The sequence below is a fragment of the Loxodonta africana genome, chromosome 1 (assembly GCF_030014295.1).
Source record: "Loxodonta africana isolate mLoxAfr1 chromosome 1, mLoxAfr1.hap2, whole genome shotgun sequence".
Lineage (NCBI taxonomy): Eukaryota > Metazoa > Chordata > Mammalia > Proboscidea > Elephantidae > Loxodonta > Loxodonta africana.
This window is the reverse complement of record NC_087342.1, coordinates 47317417-47330703: the sequence shown is the minus strand read 5'-3', so window position 1 is coordinate 47330703 and position 13287 is coordinate 47317417. Positions and strand designations below refer to the sequence as shown.

General features: G+C 47.6%; 1 long non-coding RNA gene across 2 annotated transcripts in view; it reads left to right on the top strand.

The window, feature by feature from the left end:
- LOC111752738 (uncharacterized) overlaps window positions 1-12824 on the top strand; it is a 176092-nt gene extending 163268 nt beyond the window's left edge. For both annotated transcript variants that reach the window (XR_010321159.1, XR_010321160.1), the window contains exon 5: window positions 12348-12824. This is a non-coding gene — a long non-coding RNA (uncharacterized LOC111752738). The remainder of the gene's footprint in view (window positions 1-12347) is intronic.
- Window positions 12825-13287: the final 463 nt, after the last annotated feature.

The window sequence follows — 13287 nt, the reverse complement described above, 5'->3', positions numbered from 1 at the left end:
TTAGCGTTGTAGCAATTATATACAAGATGTAAGAATGCTCTACAACTGATTTCTCAGCTCCTTATCCGTTTACAGATTTGAGTGGGTGACTTGTGTATTGCAGGCAGGGGATGAGTCTGACTGGAGCAAGAGTTGAGTTTAAATGTTGATTAGAGGACTTCATAAATATTCCATTACTTGGCAACTGTCAAGAACTTTGAAGGCCCAGGACTTTACCCTACTTGCAAAGTTAACAAGTTAGCTTGCCATAGTTTCACGGATGCTGACAAAACACACAAGACTCCTGGATTAGAGACAAAGGACAGCCTATTAGAACAGTAGCAATTTTCCTTGTGCAGCTCCCCCAAGCCCAGATTCCCTCAGGGCAGGCAAATAGGGCCAGGTGACACCTGTACGCACAGTGGGCTATGTTGCAGGAGAGGAACCCTAATCTTTAGGAAACCCTAATCTTTTATAATGTGCTGTAAGCAAACCTGCCCAACCTTTGCCTGGAGGAAGACACTATCTTTATTACACAGGACAGCAAACAGTCCTGCCATTTGCCCCAGAGGGAGACGCTCTCCCTATTTTCCAAGGCTGTTCACCATACAAACATCTTTGACAAGAGAGTCTGGAACAAAGGCAGGCAGTGCTTTGCTTGTAGTCTACCCAGAAATGCCAGAGACCCCTTGAGAATTGGTCCCAACAACTCCCTTTGACTTCATCTCAACTCTTCCACACACATTTGCAAATCTCCTAAATCCCCCACCCAACACGCCAAAATTCCATGTCAAACAAAGAGAGGGAGGGTGGGGGCTGCATGACTCCTTCATTTCCCCACTGAGTTGTACATGGAATTCTACTCGGTTTTTAGTATTCATGTCCAAGATACCCCTTCCCCTTTGAATAATTCAGATTAGAAAAGTTAAATTTCTAGAAACACATGGATTCGATGGAAATTGTACTGTATAGATTATATAAAAATTATATGACAAAGGACAACATAAACAACGTTATTCAAAGTCAAATGACAGACTTGGTTGAGATATGAACAACTTTCATAATAGACCAAAGATTAATATCCAGGCTATTATTTATACCAAAAGGAAAACAAACAAAACCCCAACAACCCAATAGAAAAAGGACAGAAAATATGAATGCAGAAAAGGAAATAAAATGGCTGATAAGCTTATGAAATGATGGTTAGTCTCAAACAGTAATCAGGTAAATCCAAATTTATATAATTAGATATCGCCAATGTATTATTAAAATGTAAAAGACATAACAGCCAGCACCAGTGAAAAGTTAGAAACAGGCACTTTCAAATGTGGTTGGGGAGAAAGTAAATTGATACAACATTTTTGAGGCCAACTTCTCAGTAGCAGTCTCAGGAGAATACTAATTTAACGTTGTTGGTAACAGCAAAATATTGGAAGCAACATACATGTCCATCAATAGGGGACTGCTTAAATAACCTATGGTATAAAAGAAAAAAAAATTTTTTTTTTTTTCTTTTTATATCCACATTATAGGATACAGCTCTAAAGCTTTAAAAAGAATGAAGTGGAGCCTATTTGTTGATTTTAAAGGATCTCCAAGAAATACTGTTAATTAATTAAAGGAAGTTAGAGAACAGTACTTATGGTATGATGCTATTTTTTCCTTAAAAAACCCAAAATGATACATTTATACATATCAACATACATACATATATGTGCACGGAAAAAGGCACAAAGTCTAGACACCAGACTGACATATTCATTAGCTTTGGGGAGGAGAGTGGAATAGGGAACCACTAGGGTGGAGATGCAAAGATTGACCTTTACTTTTAAAGAGGTATTGTTTGGTGTTGATTGGTTTAATTAAATGTGTCACTGTATAGCTTGTGCTATTAAAAATCGTAATTATAGTTGCATTGTCGTTAGGTGCCATTGAGTCAATTCCGACTCATTGCGACCCTGTGTGCAACAGAACAAAAAACTGCCTGGTCCTACACCATCCTCACAGCTCTCATTATACTTGAGCCCATTGTTGCAGCCACTGTATCAATCCGTCTTGTTGAGGGTCTTCCTCTCCTTCACTGACCCTCTACTTTACCAAGTATGATGTCCTTCTCCAGGGATTGGTCCCTCCTGATAACATTTCCAAAGCATGTGAGACGTAGTCTCGCCATCCATACTTCTAAGGGGTATTCTGGTTGTACTTACTCCAAGACAAATTCATTCTTTCTTTTGGCAGTCCATGGCATGTTCAATATTCTTCGCTTATTCATTGCCTGGCTTTCATGTACATATTAGGTGATTGGAAAGAAGAGATATTGTGGACCACCCATGATCTGGGAATGACCATCAAACAGTTGCAGTGAGGAATACTTACCAGCGGTTCTCAAAGCATGGCCCCGGACTGGCAGTCTTGTCATCACCTGGGAACTTACTAGAAATGCAGATTGTCAGGTCCCAACACAGAGACACTGAAGCAGAAACTCTGGGGGTGTAGCCCAGCAGTGTGTACTTTAACAACCCTCAACCCCAGGGACTCGGTGCACATTCAGGCTTGACCATCAGTGCTTACACACCTGTGCATCACCTGGGGAGCGAGTTAAGCACCACATTCTGCTCTAGGTGGAGTAGGGTGGGGCCTGAGGTAGTGCATTTCTCATGAGCTTAAAGGCCACACTAATGCTGCTGTTTCATAGGCCACACTTTGATAACTTTAGAATGAAGAGTGAGTAAGCATTTAGTGATCGGAGGACCGCATAAGGAAATCATTATGAAAAATACAGATTTTGTCAGGTCATCTTATTTCTACTGGTATTTAAAGGATATCAGCCCCAATAGTGCTGCTTTCCTTGAATGGCTTGTTGCCTGGTGTTCTGGAGATGCTTTCACTAACAATAAAGTATTGGTTTATCTAACACAGGCTTGAGGCATTGGTGGTTCAGTGGTAGAATTCTCACTTTCCATGCAGGAGACACGGGTTTGATTCCTGGCCAGTGCAACTCAAGCATAGCCAACACCTGTCTGTCAGTGGAAGTTGTGTGTTCCTATGATGCTGAACGGGTTTCAGTGGAGCTTCCAGACTAAGACAGACTAGGAAGAAAGGCCTGACGATCTACTTCTGAAAATCAGCAAATGAAAACCCTATGGATCACAATGGTCTGATCCTCCCCAACCAATCATGGGAATGGCACAGGACCAGGCAGCATTTTATTTCATTGTACACGGAATTGGCATGAGTCGGGGGCCAACGCGACAGCTGCTAACAACAACATCCAGACTTCCTGAAATTTCCAAGCATTAGCTGCTACCCCTGGCTTTTTTATTTTTTTATTATTAACTCTTCCTCTTTCCAGATTGGGATGCTGAGGCTGGCCAGCAGAGCTATTGGTGTTCAAGGTCACAGAGCAGGCTGGCACAGGTCTCCTGACGGCCTGGCTGGGAGCACTTTCCACAGGCCCCTTAAGCCTGTCTTAGCTGGTGGCAAGTGGTGACAGAGCGGGTGAGATTAACACTGCAGTGGCTCAGGAGTAAACACTGCACCAATGTGCTCTCGAAGCTCACGGGTGTGTAACGGGAACCTTTATCATCCTTTCCGACAGAAAGCATTTATTTAAAACCCCTTGACTAACTTGCAGGGTGAGCTGGACTGTTGCGTACACTATCACATGGCTCGAAAACTGGTGATTAAATTTAGCAACCCACCTTGGCAAATTCAGACTGAGATGTTTACAGGCAAGCCAAGGAGACAGAGGTTTTCCTTCCTAAATCGAGAGGTTCACAGAAAGTGAAATGGGGCTGGGTGGGCGATGCTAGGTTAGGAGCATCTGTCCCATGACCAGTGCAGCGCCTCACAGAGCTGTAGCCGGACTCTGAGAGCTCACGGTGCCCTTCACATGCATCCCAGCGGGGCCCATGGCCTCTGTGCTGAGCTGCAGCCAAGGGCAGCTACTTAGTCAAGTGGGGGAGATGCTGAGGCAGAGCCAGTTGCTCCAAGTACAACTTGTTTGTTTTCCGACTCTGGGGACCATGGGAGACAACATTAAACAGAGATTGCCGATTTCCGTACACACCCTATGAGGGCTCTGTAATTGTAGCCTGCTGCTTATCTGTCTGTAACAATGCAGGAGAGCCACTTGAGTGATATCCAGACGGCAAACACAAGGTGGGCATTCTGGGTGATGAGCTTTACAGGTTTACAGAATTATGGCATGCTCTTCTGTTACAAAGGTCCACTTTCTGGAAAACCCCTTGAAGTGAAGAAAATTAGTGAAAGTGGGACTTGTGTGTGTTGCTGGGCTCCCTCATGTGTGTTGGGAGGTCTAAGCAAGAGGAGCTGATGCTTTTGTCTTGGCAAAAGACTCATTCCAACTCCCCTGCTTTAGGGTGGCTGGGAATTGATTGTCAGAGGAGCGAAGGATACCGAGCCACAAGCTAGGATCTTTCCTAACTCTGCCACGCCCGGTGAATTGCATCTGCTCAGCTTCTGTAAGGGCTTGTTTTCAAGGACAGCCTGGATATGCCCTGTAGTGGGTGGGGAAGGAGAGGACCCTTGCAGCCTCTAGCAAGGTGCGGGTTACCACTCTGCAGCCCATGAGCAAATTCCACTGTTGAGATTGAGATAAACATGTTTGAGCTTCCACACACCCACATGAGTATCTGTCCTCTCATCTTACACAATAGTGCCTTACAGAAAAGGGAACACAATTTCAAGTGTCATAAACTGGGCCCTGAGGTGAGGAAAAAGGCCAGCTGATAATGGCAGCTACTCCTGATTAGAAGTGAAGGGGTGCGGCTCTTTATTATTCTGAAGGTATAACACGAGTGAGTTTGCAGTCACGCTGAGCAATGATGAAGGCAGCCAACCCTTTCAGGCCGGCAAAGCATAGCTTGTAGAGCCAGGTTCTCCCACACTCTGTAATTAGGGGCAGCAGCAGAGCAATTCCAGGCAATGCTGTTAGCACCCACCCATCACCCTGTGTTCTCTCTGGATTCTCTACCCTCCCTTCTTCCTTTGCTCCCTCTTCTTTTCCCTTGTTCCTTCTCCCCTGTCTAGTTCTGATGGCAAAGAGTGTTTATTACAGACATTCCTTAAGTGCACTATGGGCTGCGGAAGTAACTGGTTCCTCCATAGCTCTGTAGAGGCAGGGTTGGGGCTGGTGCTCAGGTGGCCTTGAGTCCAATGCCACTTTGAGCCACTGTGCTGCTGGCAGTGGTATTTCAGTGCCTGGGTTCCTATCTGTAAAATGGGGATAATAGCCCTTCCCCATCCTCCACAAGGAGGGATCTGAGGACAAATGAGATCGTATACAAGAACCCTCCTCAAGGGAAGGGCAGTATGAATCCTGGGCATTATCCCCATTGTTCATTTACCTTTCAGAGAGGCCTTCACCTACATTCTTAGTCATTTCTCTTCCTCCTTTCACAAGGTCTGTGGTATCCTAAGGGTTGTGCTCGGCTCAAGGTCTCACAAGGTTGGGTGCCTCAGCTGAATTTAAACAAAGAGCAATTGAGTTTCTAATCTGTGGCTCACCCCCTGGGCCGCGGTGACCTCTGGTCTGGAAACCTGGAAACCCAGCTCTGGTGGAGGAAAGAATGCTGCAGCTGCTCTAGCGGTGTGGAGGCCTGTCACACAGCTCCCTCCTTCCCCAGAAGCCAGGTTGACTCTAGCTCTTTTGGGGTTGGGTCTATGCCTCACAAATGCCTAGTGCGGCCTGCTCTTTGCTGAGAGAAACCATGGTGCTCAGCACTCATCAGGGAATACCCGGCAGGCCAGAGGACCCAAACCCATTTGGGGGTTCAGAAGAACACACTGCCAAGTGTGGTTCTCACAGGCTAGTTAAATGTCTCCATTCTGTTGAATGTTAATTCAGTTTCCTTTGGATATGGGGGATCTCAAACAGAAATGCCAAAATGGAACAAAAGAAGAAGAAAAATCCCTATACACTTGGAAAGATCCCAGAGAGCCATGTAGGGGCCTGTGCTGGTCACTGGCCTGGATTCCCAGCGCGGCCTTGTATGTAGGGACTGTCTTCCTCAAACTACATTTCCCAGGATCACTTGCCCCCTGGGAATTCCCGGATGGTGCAAAAGGTTAACTTGCTCAACTGCTAACTACAAGGTTGGAGGTTTGAACCCACCAGAGGCATCTCAGAAGAAAAGCTATTGAAAATCCTGTGGGGCATAGTTCTACTCTGACACACATGGGGTCACCATGAGTTAATGTCAACTCAACAGCAACTGGTGGTTCCATGCCCACCAGCCCTCGCCCCCTGGCCTCCTCGAGGTTCAGTCCACAGGAACGAATGATGACAAGTTAGAGGGCTGGAGGAAGAGAGAAACCAGGGCATTTCTCTCGTCCCTCTGCTTTTCTCAGGCTCTCTGACAGGTGCTCCTCTGTGCTCTTCAGTTTCTTTTGGAGGCTCCTCTCTCTGTGGTTCCACCCCCACCAGACATCCCAGAATTCTGGTTCTAATAGCATTCCCTTCACAGCCCCAAACTTCCTGCTGTTATTATATCTGGGTTGCCTCACCTCCTTCTTGGCTTTTCAGCTCTCCCATCAGCTCTGTTACTAGCACCCCACATAATATTTCCTCCATCGAACTGCCTGGCTGGGCTCTGTTTTCCCATCTGATGTTTGGGCAAAACCTCTGAGAGCACTCAGTCCATTTTACCAGTGAGGAATCTGGAACCCAGGCAAGTTAGGGTACCTGCAGTAGGAACGGAATTCAGAGATGTGGCTGGAGCCTGGTTTCCCCAGTGCTAATGTGTTTTTTTTTTTTTTTAATGTGAGTACCCATGAGCTGTGCCTCTTTGTGATGCAGGGAACACTTGAGGGCCTGAGGTCCAAGGTGGGCCACGTTATATTGATAAGGGAGCCTGCAGAAAAATAAGCTGAAATTGTCAGCTGATGCACAAAAATGTTCCAGATACTCTAACTCAGCCAGAAGGGCCCATCCTTTGACTTAAGGGGTAAAAACAAAACAACCTGAAGAGAAAAGAAGAAAAGAGAAATGTGGCTGTCCAAGTATTCAGGAAGAGGGGGGTCCTCTTATTTTCCCTTTCTATTTACCTGTTAGGCCTTCAAGAACAGAGGACCTACATAGTGCCCTGGGCAAGGGGATTGACTCTTGAAGAGAAAGGCCCTGCTCCCCTTCCCTGGGAGGACTGGAACAAGGGTGGTGTGTTGCTGGGGGTCCCAATGGCCTATCCCAAAGCATCTTGCCTTGACTTCTTGGGGCACGACTAGAAGCCTGGCCCTTGTCACAATGAGACCCCAACTCCAGCAGCTGCATTTATGCCATGATGTCCCCAGCCTGGTCCATGCCAGACTTAAGCCCAAACCTGCCTTCCAGGGGTGCTGCATAGCAACGGGCAGGCAGAGCCTGAGTGTGCCCTTCCCTGACCATGGCTCTCTGACTCATGCATTACTCATCGGTCACTGAGCGGTACTGGAGGCACAGGCACCTCTGCGGGGTGGAGAGGGGGGTGCCATGTGAGAAACTTTTCACTTTAATGTTTTAAAAATCATATTATATGCAGGATGTTGATAGGAAAAATCCACTACCCATGTGTCAGTTTGTTGTCATGTCATAGCTTGTGTGAAGCTGGAGGCTACGACACCAGTATTTCAAATACCAGCAGGGTCACCCATGGTGGACAGGTTTCAGCAGAGCTTCCAGACTAAGGTAGGCTACAAAGAAAAGCCTGGCAATCTGCTTCCAAAATTAGCCACTGAAAAGCCTGTGTATCACAACAGAACATTGTCCAATGTAGTGCTGGGAGATGAACCCCTAGGTTGGAAGGCACTCAAGATGCACAGTGGCTGCAACAATGGGTTCGAGCATACCAGTGGTCATGACGATGGAGCAGGACCGGGCAGTGTTTTATTCTGTCATTGATAAGGTCGCCATGAGTTGGAGCCGACTCGATGGCAGCTGATAACAATAGGAGAGGGCATATGGAAACTCTCTGAACTTTCTGCACAATTTTTCTGTAAACCTAAAACGGCTCTAAAAAGTGAAGTCTAGAGTCCTGCCAGCACAATGGTTAAGCTTGGCTGCTAACCGAAAGGTTGGTTGTTTGAACCCACCTGGAGGCACCTCTGAAGAAAGACCTGGTGATCTGCTCCCATAAAGATTAGAGCCAAGAAAACCCTATGGAGCAGTTCTACTCTGTCACATGAGGTCACAATGAGTTGAAATCGACTTGATGGCACTCAACAACAACATTAAAAAAATAGATAAATAATTGCACGAGAAAAAAATGTTTTATATCTATGGGATAGAAATGTCAAAATGTGTTAAAGCATGGACAATCCAGGTGTGAAGAAATCTCAACTTGAGTCTGTTTCCCTGTTCCCCTCACCAGAGGCCACCAGGTCACCATTCTTGAGTGTGCTTGCGAGACTGCGCAGAGACCAGCACGTAGGTGCACCTAGATCTTTTTAAAAACAAATGGGAGCAGAGTATGCATGTTATTCTACATTTTTTACTTTTTTTAACTAAACATGCCATTTTCACTCACTGTCACACACTCCATACTTGTATGTATAGGCGACAAGAGTGAAACCTGTATGGGACATTCGTGACTGTGACGAGAGTCCTCATCCTTCTAACTGAGAGAATACAGGGTGTTTTAGACTTTAGAAAAGATAACCTGTGTAGGTATAGTATGATCTGTATATACTATATATTCCCAATGCTCCCAGCGGGGTCTGAGGCAGTGCCTCATCATTAAGCACACTGACGTTGTGGAAGAGGAATGGGATAAATTACACCAAGTAGGATGAAGACTCTAGCCTTCCATCGGTCCTAGGCACGTTCTGCCACCAAATGGGTTTAGAAAGCTGTCAGCTTTCGGAGCTTTTTGCATTTCAGAATTGCAGGTATGAGATTACGGGCATGTAACGTTTAGGGAAGAGCCCTGGTGGTGCAATGGTTAAGCACTTGGCTGCTAACTGAAAGGTCAGTGCAAGGGAGACAAAACCTGATGATTTGCTCCTGTAAAGATTAAAAAAATGTAAAGATTACAGCCTGGGAAACCCTACGGGGCACTTTTACTCGGTCACATGGGGTCGCTTTGAGTCGGAATCAACTCCACAGCATATAATAACAACATTTAGGGAGTGTCAGCCCTGGACTGGAAGCTTTTCCTGTCTTACTTTCAATACTCATAGTAACCTCATGAGATAGAAATTTTAGAAGTGGGGGAAATGAGGCTCAGGGTGGAATAGTAACTTGCCCGAGCCATGCTGTTAGGATGTGTCTAAGCTAAGATTTGGGCCCAGGTCCGCCTGATGCCAAAGCCTGAACTCTATCTATTATCTCCCAGGCCATCAGTTTAGAGACATGTTGGGTAAGCTAAATTCTAGGTTTGCGACCTGCACTGGGGGAGGGGGCCTTAATGGTTTAAAAAGGAGAGAGGAAAGAATTTCCTTCTCCCCTTTTATGTGAACCAGTGCTCTCTTCAGAGGAGAGCAGAAGGCAGGTGCTGGACCAGGGTCTTGTGAGCCTTTTCTTATTTAGGGCCACGATTGTTGTCACACCCATAACTGGTGTTGACCAGGCTCTTCTGTGGGGCTGTTTCTGTTCTAGTGCTTTGCAGGAAATGGACAGTGGTTTATTATCCAGGTTACCATTAAGGGAACTGAGGCACAGAGAGGCTCATTGGTGTATACATGGTCATACAGCTGACTCAAATAGAGGCCATCTGGCGCTGTTGAGGCTTGGGAAGGTGGGGCCTTTAAGCCTTGGGGGTATGAAGGTATGTTGCGCTCAGACTGCATCTGAAGGAAGTGGCCCAGCTTGCTGCCCAGCGGGTGGACACTGTACTTAGGCTGGATCCCCAGTCTGCCCTCCCATCTGAGGCCGTCTGGCTCCAGCCTCGCCTGCTGTTGTGAATTGGATTGTGTCCCCTCAAAATGTGTGTTGGTATTAAAAAAAAAAAAAGTGTGTTGGAATCCTAACCCCTGTACCTGTGGATATAATCCTGTTTGGAAATAAGCTTTCTTTGTTATGTTAATTAGGTCATACCTGCTAGTGTAGGTCCTAAATCTAATCCTTCTGAGTTATAAAAAGAGCAGATGGACACAGAGACACATGGTGGGGGACGAGGAGGATAGACAAATGTCAAGGAACCCCTAGATATGCTGAGGAGCCAGCAGACACCAGAAACTAAGAGGCAGGCTCATAGAAGCAACTGACATGGCTGAAATACTGATTTGGACTTTTAACCTCCAGAACCATGAGAAAATAAATTCTGGTCTTTAAAGCCACCCACTTGTAGTATTTGTGTTACAGCAGCATTGGGAAACTAAGACGCCTGCTGTGCTCTCCCACCTGGGCGGCTGACTTAGCGGGGCTCCAAAGAAGGAGCCCTGAGGGGTGGGCCTGACCAGGCGTCTGTCCCAGGAGTCCAAGCTGTGCAGCCTCCTGGCTGAGGAGCTCATTTTGAGGCTGGAGCTTGCTCTCAGGCCAGCCTGGGCTTCTAGGTGGGCCTGGTGCTGGTGAAGCAGTCCCTGGCTCACCCGGATGCAGTGCAGCTCTTGCCTCGGCCCGAGGTCACTCCACTTCCCAGAGGCCCCAGCTTCCTCAACTCCCGAGTGCTGCCCTTTCTGAAGGTCGCCTGCGTGGAGGGGCCAGGAGCCTGTCAGGGCGCAGGGCAGATGTGGGCATTCATCCAGCCTCATCCTCTGGCTCTGGTCCTCTTCTCTGTGAATTACCTGTGAATAGTAGGCACACAGAGTTCGAACAAGGAAAACAAGGCAATGGGCTAAGGCAGTGCCACCTGCAGGGACTAAAATGTGAATGCCCTCTGAGGCTGCGTGACCCGGCAGGGCTGCGTCTTCAGGCTTCATCAATCCATCCCACACTAGGGTGACACGGTCAGAGGTGTGCCTGATATCGGAACTAGAAATGTCCCGGTCCTGTGTTTGTGTGTGTGGGAGTAGGCAGTAATGTGTGTGTGCCAACATTACCCAAGACTTAGGGAAGGAACCCGGCCTGCCTGACCTCCCCAGCCTTCCCAGGATCCTACCCAGTGACCTGCTGAACAGGCTGGTCCACCTCGAAGGCCCTCAGGCTGTCAGGCCTGGAGTGAGTGCAGATAAAGTGGGCCTGGGCTTGACCTGACCTCTGCCCTGAAGAGGAAGGGTGCCGAGGTGGTTGTGAGAATGAGCAGAGGTGGGCTGAGAGGTCTGCGGCTTGGGATATCTGGGCTTGTAATAGGCGTCAAGAGTGGTGCAAACAGCTAACGCACTCAGCTGCTAACTCAAAGATTGGAGGTTCGGTCCACCCAGAGGTGCCTATGAAGAAAGGCCTGGTGATCTTCTGAAAAATCAGTCACTGAAAACCCTGTGGAGCACAGCTCTGCTCTGACACACACTGGGTCGCCATGAGTCAGAGTCGACTTGGTGCTAACTAGAATAGACTTCATGCTGACCCCTGTGTGTCAGGGTAAAACTGCTCCTCAGGGTTTTCAGTGGCTGATTTTTCCGAAGTAGACCATTAGGCTTCTGCTGTCTCTGTGAGGGAGGGAACTCAGGCAAACAGTCTCTACCATCCCAGCTTTCCCCCCTCAAGATGGAAGCTGTAGAATCTGATTCCCTTAGAGCCTTGATCAGCACAAAATGAGTGAAAGACAAACAAATAGCACAGTTTTGCCCTTGAGTTTATGTATCTGGTATCTGTGGTGCAACATGCTTGACCACATGCTGTCCTGCTGGCTGTGTGAGCAGCTGGGTGCTCTCCTAGGGCCTCACTGGACGACAAAGGTCACCCCAGGCTGGGCTGACTGTGGAAGAAAAGTCACTAACCAGTTCTTAGCTGTCCTGTACCTGCTCCGAGGAGTCACACAGCTGGTGGTGGTTGGTGTTGGGCCTGGACCAGCTCCCCAGGGCCCTGCTCAGGGCACATCTCATGGCACAAGGGATTTGTTTCCTGACCAGGCTCTGCCCTCGGGCTGGGGGCCGGGAAGGCTCAGGAACCAAGGGTAAGGACTGGGCCTGGGATGGTGAGGTTGTGGGGGGAGCCACACAAAGGCAGAGTCCTTGGCCTGCGAGTCTCCGGAGCTCACTTTCACAACGGTTCCTGAGCGCTTTTTCATTGTAGTCTCAGCAACTCTGATGTTAACACATGACCTTTGAAATTGTTGAAAAGGAGCCACTTCTGGAGAATGAGCTGAAGAGGAGCAAACACTCTGCCTGTGGCCCACCCCCACCCCACCCAGGGAGGCCTCTGCTGGCGCTGTGGCTAAGGGCTACCACCATCGGCAGACCAGAGGGCCAGCCCTTGGCTTAGCCGCTTGGCATGTTTTTATTTTGTATTTCATTATTTCTTTTAATCTCTTTTCTTGTTTTATTTTTTACCTCAGTTGCCTGATGGACAGCTGTTGGAGAACTTGTCATCTCTCCGACTCAGTGAAGACTGAAGGTGTGTCCCCTATTTCTCCCACAATGAGTGCCTTACACTGCCCTTACCTCCAGGGACACCTCCTTCTTTGATAACTGCCCTCCCCCCATTTGTATGCTGCTATTTTCTGATCCTCAGTGGGCCTCTCCAAGCCACCTTTTCCCAGCTTTCTCTGACCTGGAGATGATTCAAGTGAAAGGGAAATGTTGCCAGTCATCGCTAAGGGATGCCTATCAGGGGAGGGCTGAGAAGCTGAAAGCCTGCCTGGAAATGGGAGCTGGTTCTGAGGAGGAAGAACACCAGTGAGAGCTTTCCTTCACCCTCAGGGAATGGGTGGGAACAACCCATAATGCAAGGCCCTAGACCCAGTTGGGGCATAGGAGAGGTGGGGGAGACCTTTTCTCTCCCTCATTCCTATTTTAACTAGCTGTTCACTAGTTTCTTGGAGTACTTCAATCCTGGAAATAGGTGGATACAGAGATTCTCTTGGGTGAACCTAAGGTCAACCTTTCCTCATGGGCTGTAAGTTTTCAGCCCTCTGGGTGCCCGTCTGGCTCACTGCAGGTCCTCCTTGACGCCTTCCTCTTTGTCTCCTATGCAAAGCCAATTAGTCACCAAGGTCTATTGGTTCTACCTCTTAAACACTCTTCTAGTACCCCTAATTCAGAAGTTAGCAAACTATGACCCCCAGGCTAAACCTGGTCTGCCACCTGTTTTTGTCAAGTTTTATATTCATTCCTATTATCTACGGGTGTTCCACAAAACCTAAAATATTTACTCTCTGGCCCTTTACAGAAGACCTTTACTAACCCTACCCTAATTCATCCATCATCCTCTTTCAATGGAGTTATTGCAACATCTTCTGAACTGTCTCCCAAGCTCCATCTTGCTACCCTCCATCC